Consider the following 10,456-nt stretch of genomic DNA (forward strand, 5'->3'; position numbering starts at 1 on the left):
AAATAGCCAGCTCCTGCCACAGCAGCTGTCACATCAGCTTGGGTCAGAAACGCAGCGCAGGGATTTACTCTAACTGCAGCTTCTGAAAACATCCAACTTCATCCAGCATCAGTATGCGACTGTGGCTGATAACATGGTGTTTACATGCTCTTCCAACCAGCACACATCTGCTAAGCCACCACAGCAAAAGGGCCTGCTGAAATCAAGCGGCCATTGGCATGGAAAGTAAAAGGACTACTTTAAGAAATTGCTTTATGGGTTTCAAGAAGCCCAAAGAGCGCAGCTGACACCCGACAGCAGGACGTGGATGAGGAAGGACACAAGCAGGGTGAGAAGCTGGGGACTCAGAGGGGCAGCACCGTCGAGTGGTGACAGCACAAGGGCCAGGTGGCTGCAGACCCACGGGTCCCTGCAGGCTTTTTCCCAAGCCTGCTTCTCCCCCAGTCTTCGATTTCTCTCTCAATTTTGGCTACACCACGCGAGGCCGGGCACCACGGGTACCAGTGCTTAGCACTGCCGTGGTATGAACAACAACAATATGCAGATCAAGCTGACTAATAACTCTAGTTAAATTTCTACAGCGAGATCAGGACACTGAATAAAAGAGTCCATACAAAGTTGCGATCACATGGAGAGAGCTCGTTGGGAGTGCTCCCTCCTATTGCATACTGCCTGCTCTGTATTCCACAGAGTGCAAACCCCTTATGTTTCTGCAGCTATTGAGTACAGCAGCAGATGAGCACCCAGCTGTCTGGGCCACTGCCCACATCTTCTTGCTGTAGCCCCCGAAACAGAGACGCTGAATTTAACAGTGATCGTTTTGTGGCATATTTGTTTGCCCCACGTCCGAATCCAAGTGACCTAGAGATGCCAGCGCCGGTCCTAGGCAGGGAGAGCCGCTCTGCAGTACCCACAGAGGACCTTGGTACCTTGGCCATGCCTCAACCCAGGATGGAGATGCACAATTTCCCTTGTCTGACTCACCTGCCTGAAGGGCTGAAGCCAGTCTGCTTCTCTTTCCTCGCATCTGGCAATGAGCCGAGTCAGTCCTGGTTTTTATTAAACTAATCTCAAAGTAAACACTAGCAGTAAGTCAAGGGCACCATCAAGTTCTCCTAGGAAAAGCTCTCAGGACCACTGGGATCAAAGTCTCACCTCCCACGGAGCAGGCTCTCCCCAACATTTGTTCAGCTGTGTCAGCCAGAGACACCGCAGTGGATTTAAACATCTTGAACTGCATTCAGCTGGATTAATTTTGTTGTTTCTTTGGTTTTTTTAAAAAGATTTTTTTAGCTGAATATTGCCTCTTCATAAGCTTTCCTTGGTTGGTCGGTTCTGGTGTTAAATGGTGGTACTGTTAAGATGGATGTTTTCCTAAAAATTGAAAAATCTTTCCAAGAATGTTACTAAGATAGCCATTAAAAAGTTGCTTGCAAAACTTCAGTAGCCATCAATAGCCTTCAGTAGCCAGTACTTTATAAATTCATTTAAACAACTTCTGGAGAAAAAAAAGAATTGAAGCTGGAAAAAATCGTTTTGAGCAACTAGGAAAAACAGGTGTTGTTTTGTTTTACCAGTTACAGTATCACAGGTGTCAAAAAACAATACTCAAACAACCTTGGTTGCATCAGACCACTTTCTCTCCTGCACTTACACTATCTACACTAGGGAGCAGTGATTTTGCTTTCTAGAGACTCTTTTTTTTTTTTTAAGGGGCACTGTGAATCAACAAAAGTATCTCCAGGGACACTTCAAGGATGGGTCTTTTTGTGACGCCTTGGCACGACATTTCACTCCAAGAACCTTGAGGATGTCAGGGAAGGTTACTGAACTCTTAACTACAGAGCTAATCCTTCCTGATTTATAAGGCAGGCAGCCCTGCCAACTTGTGAGGCACACGGACACTGGCCGGGAACTCACAAAATGCAGAAATAGGATGGGCACTCCCTTATTTTTATTTCCCTCCATCTTGCACAACTGCACAGCTTGCCATTCTGAAAAACTAATCCTTCAAGCCAAACAAAACACAACCAAGTCAACAGTTACGGATCTAGGTGAAGATAATCATCATCTTTGGTGAATTCAACAGGCAAATAATTGGCTCCTGAAATGGAGAGCTTCCCCAAATTGTTTAACTTCATGAGAGTGCCAGACTACGGCTCGTACCTTGTTACGTGCTCAGGCTGTCCTGGATGCACGCAGCTAAGATGAGGCTCGGCAGGTAATTGCTCTGAGCAGTTTTGCCCCTTGCCAAGGCACTCTGTAAAATGCAAATTGTTCTAGCAGGGCTGATGGATTCATACTCCAAAAAGGGAGGTGGCTGCAGGGCCCCCGGCAGCCTCCGGCCCCCCGAATGCAGGTGGACTGCAGTGAGAAGGGAGCAGGGCAGCACCTCACCTCAAGGAGCTTCCAGTTGCACGTGGCCAGACTTGCCCTAGAAGGTACATGATCTGAAGTGCAACAAGTTTTGCAGATCCCACATAGCAAAAATATTAACTATAAGAATGCAGATTTTTTTTTGATAGCTAAGCAGTACAAAAGGATGAGAAGAACAAGGAGAGGAGCAGATAGAGGCATGATTACAAAAATATTCAGGCATTTTTATATATGCTCTTTCTCTTATAAAGACCCAGTTACCAAAACATCCCAAGAAAGTGAACGTACTGGGCATCCTGTTCCTTGGGGTTTAAGATAAAGCCATGAAGAGGCCACTGCAAATCCTCAATATGCAGAGTAATAGAGCTCTATTTTTCCTCCTTTTTGTTTTTTCTTGTACAAGCAAGTTTTTATATTTACCGTATTCAGCCTGCTTCCAACACTGCCCATCTTTCAACACTTATTTCCTTTCCTGACTTCCCCCCGCCTTGCCCTGCCCTTCTGCAGCACCCCGAGACGGTGCTGCCCAGTGCTTTCACAAGCCCGTTACGTCTTTACCCACCTCCGTGCTCAGCCAGCGAAGAGAAATGCCACTTCAGGAGGACTTACCTGTTAAACACACCGTGGTTAAGCTCCAAAGCAGAGGAGAGGGCCAGGCACTCATTTTTCCCTGAGGAGTAACACAGCTTGTCAAAAGGCAAGATCAGCAGCAAATCTCCTACACCCAACTGTTTATTCTCCTCTGGTTTTGTGGCCAATATTGTCACCTGACTCTGATCATGCGGCTCAGTCAAGTCAACCTCCCCCAACAAAGGGGGGTTTTATATTCAGAGACTGCAACAAGTCTTAAGACGTTACTGGCCTTCTCAAAGCATAGTGCAAACTAAATACTGAGCAGAAGAGCAAATCTAAGCCTCTTCTCACGGCATGCAGAAATACACGCAAGAGAAGCGTCCTGGAGGAAGTGATGGGCTCGTAGAGAGGAATGGGCAGAGCTGCGCAGGAGCCCTGTGCCTGGCTGCTGGCCAGCCCCCTGTGACCTCGTCAAGTGAAAGGATTTCATTTTTTAGACACCCAGGATTTCCTGCAAGAAGAAAAACAAGAAGAAAAATAATCCCAGAAGAGTCCATAGTTCAAAGCAGCTTCCATTTAACTGAGACGAACTATGCCGTAACCAAAATTCACCCTCTGGTCAGTGTAGAGCTTTCCTGATCAGCGTTCAACTCCCTCCTCGTCGCCCCCAAGGTGTCAAACTTGATGCATTGAGTTGTTGTGATCAGGATCAAACTCAACGATCCTGATGATGATGATTTTGAGGTGAGGGCATTAAGTTTAGCGAGGCCCCATCCCATTTTCAACGTGTTATCCAGTGGCTACCCTGCTTGCTGTTCATGCCCTGAGGCTGGGCCCCCCTGCCTGTGCCCACGCTGCCCAAGGACACAGATGTCCCCGTGGTTTCCTCACCTTGCAGCCCTGCTTTGAAAGATCCCCCCCATTTCCCTCTGCCCCCACGGGTTAGTAATCAGCGTTGCCAAGCCCCCACTGTGATAGAGAATTTCCTTTTGCATACAGCTGAATGCCACATCTCACGTATGTCACATCTTCCCCCAAATTCAGCTGGCTACTCATGTAGGATTGTAGATGCTCCGCATGCAGAGCCTCCCCGGCCACAAATTCAGCGAGCAGATCAGGCACTGTCATGCACTGCCCATGTCTTCTGTGCTCCAAGATCCTCCACAGGGCTCTACATGGTGAGCCAACAGTTAGTGTGCTCTAACCCAAGCCCCCGGGCTTTCCTCACACCAGGTAGGGTCAGTTTGGCATCACACGTAGCGCCCTGACAGCACCGTGCTGCACGTGTGGTTGCTCCTCCACATTGCATGGCCGCTGCACGGGCCAGGAGGTTGTGCAAGGGAAGTTTCTCACGCAATCCCTGCCTGCGCAGCCCAGCAGCGCTTCCTGCACGAGCTGCACAGAGAGGCACAGCTCCTGCTGTGGGAGATGCAAGCACCCGCCAGTCCCTGCCCAAGGACCTTCTCTGGTGCCCACAGCTCTGCAGAGGACGCTCTCTTGTCCCTCCGTCTCCAGCAGCAACGGTCTGTTGATGCTAACATGCTTCATGGTAGCTGCAGGGAGACAGGGCAGCCTCCCTCAACTCTGGTATCATCACCAGTTTGGGTGGGTGTAGGTCAGTCAGCGGCCAGCTGGCTTCCTACTGTCAAATATAACCTTAACCTGAATTGCTTACTGCTAGCAAGCAAAATATCTGACTTAAGGACACAGGCCCAGGCCCAGCACTCAGCCCTGGCACCCCCTCGCAGAGACGCTGCCCAACAGCTCAGGGCAAGGCAGCGATGGAGGTCTGCCCTTTCCCTGCAGGCGGGCAAGCTCTCAAGGTGACGCTTCTCACCTTGGGTTTATAGGTTTTACAAGTCTCTGCGCAGGATGTTTGATCTCAGTCTGTGTAAATAATGCAACAACCTGGTCCACCCAGCCTGTGTGGGGGCGTCCATTCGGCAGCCCAGCCAGCACGCTGAGGATCCGCGGTGCTGGACAACTTCTGTGTAAGCATCGTTTCAGGATGAAGCAGCCCTGTGCACTGATAAAACACTGCCAGCAACTATCTAGTGAGATTTATTCTGTTAGAGGAGCTGATGGCAGATCAGTCCCCTCCATACCATGAACTGCACCCCTCATTTGTGGAGAGCCTTCCCTACACCCCCAAGTCCCAGGAGCAAGTCACACATTTTCTGAGCAGCTACAGCACACATGTACACACACACACACTGGAAAAGCACTTGAGAACTGGATGTTGACACTCACCACTGTGACAGTACTTTGCCTTGCAAATTTCAGCCTGACACATGGAAGACAAAGGGAAATTGCATCTTAAACCCCTTCCCATGCCCTCGCAGCCCCCTTTTTGGATGAGCTACCAGAGCCCAGCTGGGCGGTGAGGCAGGCTGCTTTCCTCTCAATTGTTTTAGCAACTGGGCAAGTTGGAAACATTCTTCCGACAGGAAAAGTCTGATGCCACTTCAGGGCAGAGAAGTACAAATAGGTTAATTTATAAACTCCTGACCTGCCCTGGCTTGTCTCTGTTGAGATTAAATGCTTTTGCTAGTTGTTTCACAGAAAATAAAAAACAGTGTCACTGCTGATCAAAAGCGATGTCCTATGCTGGCACAGGGCCCTCTTCTTGTCAGTTCGGTTGCTCTTTCATGGGTGGTGAACCTTGTGTCCCCAAATGAACCAGACACTGCCCTCCACCCTCAAAGCTTGGCTGGCTCCTTACAGGGCAGAGGCAGCAGCGGTGACATTTCTCCCAAGAACATGGCATCCTGCTCAAACACACCAGCAGTTCATATCAACTCTCATGCATTGCCTAGCCTGGAGAGGACAGTTGTTGTCCAAGGCTGCCTGGAACCACACCTCCATCCAAGTTCGGCAAGTAAAGGAAGTGCCATTAGAGATTTCATCTGCTGACAGCGGACTTGGATTTCTGAGCTACCCAGGCATCATAAACCTGAGGGCCACCACAGGACCGTGCATCAATTGGCTACAAGTCACCTGGGTGTGAGATAGATATCCAAGTGACCTGCCTGTTTACAAGGAGAGCTACTTATTAAATAAGAAACACCGAGCAGGAAGAGTCTCTCAAACACCAACACCAATGTCAAGCATGAGCTGCCATCACCTCAGCTTTTGTTAACTGGGATGAGACGGTAAGTGGTGTGGAGGTGAAAATCCCCAGGTGAGGTCCCACCTACAGTGAGGATAGTGAAAAGGAGAGGAATGCTGAGAGTAGATGGACATATCCATCAGCCTGGAAATGGTAACAGTTACTGGGTGAACCTCTAAGGTCAGGAAGTCCCTATTAACTGCCAGCAGATGAGAGCAGAAAGTTCACTTTATTCTTGTATCCTTAGGCTCTTCCCATGATTATCCACCCCTCCACTGTCACTGCTAGGGTCCTAGGCTTAACAGACACTTGTTCTAGTGCCAAATGACTGTCATGCTCCAAGCCGAGCAAGCTACTGCAAAACTACCTTGTTCCCATTATGCCAGGGGAAACGATGGTCCTTGGTGTACTGCATCCAGCTATTTGACAAGACTATGGTCCTTTGGCACCGTGTTCCTGATTTGCACCCTGTTGCTGAGCTAGTACCTGGGGGGCTGGGCTGCAGCTAGGCTGTATCTATTGCCTGGGAAAGAGCAAGATATTCAGACAAACTGCAAGCTGGCTTCTGACAGGTGCTTTTCTTGGAAAACAACTTTTCTTCAAGCAATGCAGCTTGCAAGTCATACCAAAACCTGGCTGCAGATAGAAGATGTACCAGCCAGCAGGTACCACTTCCTCCTTCGCAGACAAAAAAGCACTGAAGCATTCCTGACACCCATGGGATGCACTACCCCCTGGACTGGGTTGGGAGGCAACTGGGAATCCAGAACCCCCTTTCAGATGCAAGGTTCTTCCAAGTCCCTGGTATCTAAATTGACTCTCATTAAACAGGACAGGAGCTCAGACTTTAGGAACACAGGTCCAACAGCCAGTCACCAGTCTGCAAGTCAGCAATGGAAATGCAGCTTATCCTCTGAAGGCTCTTCAGTAGCTTACCCGCAAAAACGTTATGAGCATATGCAGTGGATGAGCCTCCCAATCAGGAGGACCTTTGCTACAGAATTATGACCAGACTCCTCAACAGTTCTAGGTAGATCTTGAACTCAGTGAGCAGGAAGGAGGCCACCAGGAGTTTCCTTCATTTCAAGTAAGGAGAGAAGTTCTGCCATACTGTGCTGCTCCTGAACGATATTGAAACCAGCTTTGTGCCCAAGAGGAGGGCCAAGACACTTCTACACAGGCAAGAAAGAAAAAAGCAAACCAAACCCGTCAGCGCTCCTGAAGGAACACACATTTTTGTGCTCTGAAGAGACATTAAAACCTGTACCTGACCAAATGGCCACATGATGGCACCACAGCTTTGGGGAGTGAGGACACATCACTACGCTTCAGAGTCAAAACTAAAACCCTCTTAACCAAAAAAGTAGTGTTGCTCTTCTCAAACTGCACCAGCAGAAACCTCCATCGGTATTGTGTAGATGGAATAACAAAACCCACAGAAGGGAGCTGAAGGAATTTAAGTAATAAAAAGAGTTATTACAGTCACTTTGAAATAAATAACTCAAAACTCTTTAAAAATGTGTTTCTTAGGGACTTGGATTTAGAAGGAATAATAATAATAATAGAGATAGCCAAAGGGAAGGCGTGGTACTGCAGCAGAGATCTGATGGTTTATCCAACCAAAGGCATGATAATATATGAACAGCACTGAACATTTAATTCTTAATTAGTCCCCATCAGTTAAAAAGAGGGTCTTAAAATGTGAAGAACTCCAAAATGGACCAGTGTGTCTTGGGTGTAGTCAGTGTTAAGGATGCAGGTCAAACCCATCTAGTGCTCTAGGCAGACAAATTATACAAATTGGTCAGCTGCCTTAGAGCAGAATACAGAAGAAAAGCATGATGTAATGAAATAAAGGTAAAAGGGAGTACATGTGGTTAGCTGAAATGCAACTCTTAGTGTCTCAGCTGTGTCTGATGCAAGAGCATCACCAAGTCAGGAAGGCCACTCATCAGCAACCAGAGTCTCTCTAACACATTGCCCATATTCTTGTAGGTCCTGGGGGGATTTAAACCCCTGAACGTCCGTGGTGAAGATGTCGGGTTGTCTAGCAGCAGCTCCCAGGGAATGCCCACAACCTGCCTCCTTCATGAAAAACCAGCATGTATAAAAGGATGGGGCCTTCCTACAGTGCTCCAGCTCTACTGGATTCAAACCATGATCCAGAACAAAGGACTCTGTAGAAGGGGCATTTGTCAATACATAGCTCAAAGAATCTCAAGGTAAGGTGCTTTGCATTTTCCTTCAAGTCATTGCTCATATATACATATTCATTCTGTGGACAGCTTTCAGCCATCAAAAAAAAAAAAAGGCATGAAGAACTGCTCTGGCAATGCTTCTTACCTGGACAGCTCAGGTATGATGGATCACCTAGCATGTCTACAACTCCAACTATTAGCTCCCCTGGCCTCAAACTTTAGGAATGCTCAAAAGGTAGCTGGTGGTCTGTAAGAGAATAAACCAAAATACTTCAGGGTGGGGATTGCACAGGCACTGTTACCATAGAAGACACAGAAAACAGAATCTGTTCATAACTCAGTGGGACAGCTTTTAATGGACATCACCAAGGTCTTTGCAGAAAAAGAGACTGAAACGTTTTCCAACAGACTGAAGTGTTTTCCGAAAAAGCCATGTTCTACCCAAAAGAGGAGAAAGACATTTAAAATCCAGTGCAGGTAGCATTGCTTCTGCTGTCAGTGCCTGTAGCATTTGGGGGAGGGAAGGAGGAAACAAGGTTGATCTTCCATTTAGGTATAACTTGGGTACCATCTAGCCAACAGCTCCGGATCAATGCAGAGTATGACCACAAAATTTTAGCAGAAGCAAGATCAGTCATGAGAGCTTGTGTCTCTAACTCTCCTACATGAAGGAACAGCCAATAATAAGGTAATTTTTATTGAAAGATGAAGAGGAAAAAGGAGAGACTGTGGACTTTAATGACACCAAATGATGGATCAGACACTAGAACCAAGCTTACATGCTACTGAGGGTTTGAATCAACCACTCTTGGAGAAATGCATTGTTTTCTGTTCATGAAATTTCTACCAGGAAGTAGTGTATTTTAATACCAAATGCTACTCAGGAATCATGTTCTAAGTGCCAGATGAAGGAATCTCCCCAAGTTCCTCAGGAGAAGGTCTGGTATCATGCAAGTGTCTTGAAACACGGCAGGTTCTGAAAACAAAGTTACCTCATCTGCTTTAGAACAATCACTTTTTTGCTTCTTGCCTTGTTTTCCCTTTCCTGCTCTCAGAACCCATACGTGCATACCTGCATGCACAGGGGCAGGGAGAAGAGTGAAGACCGAGATGTTTTAGGTTCTATCTAAAGGCATTAGGAATACAGGACAGCATCTGACACTAGTTTGTCTGGGTCTTAAAGATGTCAACGTTTGGTCAATCATCAATCACAAGAGTTAGTATTAGAGCAGCATCCTAAACATTAAAAAACCCCTATGTGCTTGTACCCGCTAAGCCTGTCCAAAATGCCTGGTGACACAGAGATCGCTAAAAATACATGGGTCTGATTCTGCATAGGCCGTTCTCAGAAGACATGCAAACTGGCACATTCCTATTCATATAAAATGTATCAGTGAGTCACTCATTTGGGCACCAGGAAATCTCTTTGACAGAGCAAGTGCCCCATGAAATAACGAAGTGTGCATCTCAACTTATTCTCAAAGCTTTGCCCCCAGTGTTCTACCAGAGCAGTTGACCTGGAAGAGAATTCCCTTCTCGGCTATTTGATAAGGTCAATCCAGCACAGAAAAGAAAAACCTCAGACTATGTCTGGCACTGCACCAGCACAGGCAAGTGTAACAGAGCCATGTCACACAGCTGTACTTGGAACTGGAATGAGGCCAGCCATATACACCCATGTAACTCAACATTGTAAGATAAGCCTTCATGTTTATCACAGGATAAACTAGACCCTAGAAAGAGTCTCTCTGAGCATGAAAACAGTTTTGGGAAAAAAAAACCCAACAAAAAAACAACCAACACCAACCCCAAACCAAAAACCACCCACCTTCCACAGCACTCTAAAATTGAGAGAAGCCACCATTGCTGTAATTCAGCTAAAGGCGGCATTAAAGAAAATAGGGTTTATTCCACACTTTTGGACCATGTGGGCCATCCACAGAACCCGTGCATGGTATACCCTCCTCGTACCATCAGGTTTAGGCTGTGGCTCAAGTGCTTCAGTGTACACACACCCACACATCACGGAGACATATCACCCAAGGTTAATCAGCTTTCAGCAAATCCGCCCAGAAAGCAAGAGCAGGTGTTTTGGTAAACCTCCTACTCACAACTATCCTAACGAGCAAAACTAGCTTATGTCAACTTTGAAATGTCAACTTTGAAATACATCTACAGAAGCAACATGACATAAATCTAA

Source organism: Gymnogyps californianus, chromosome 4, assembly GCF_018139145.2.
Source record: "Gymnogyps californianus isolate 813 chromosome 4, ASM1813914v2, whole genome shotgun sequence".
Classification (NCBI taxonomy): domain Eukaryota; kingdom Metazoa; phylum Chordata; class Aves; order Accipitriformes; family Cathartidae; genus Gymnogyps; species Gymnogyps californianus.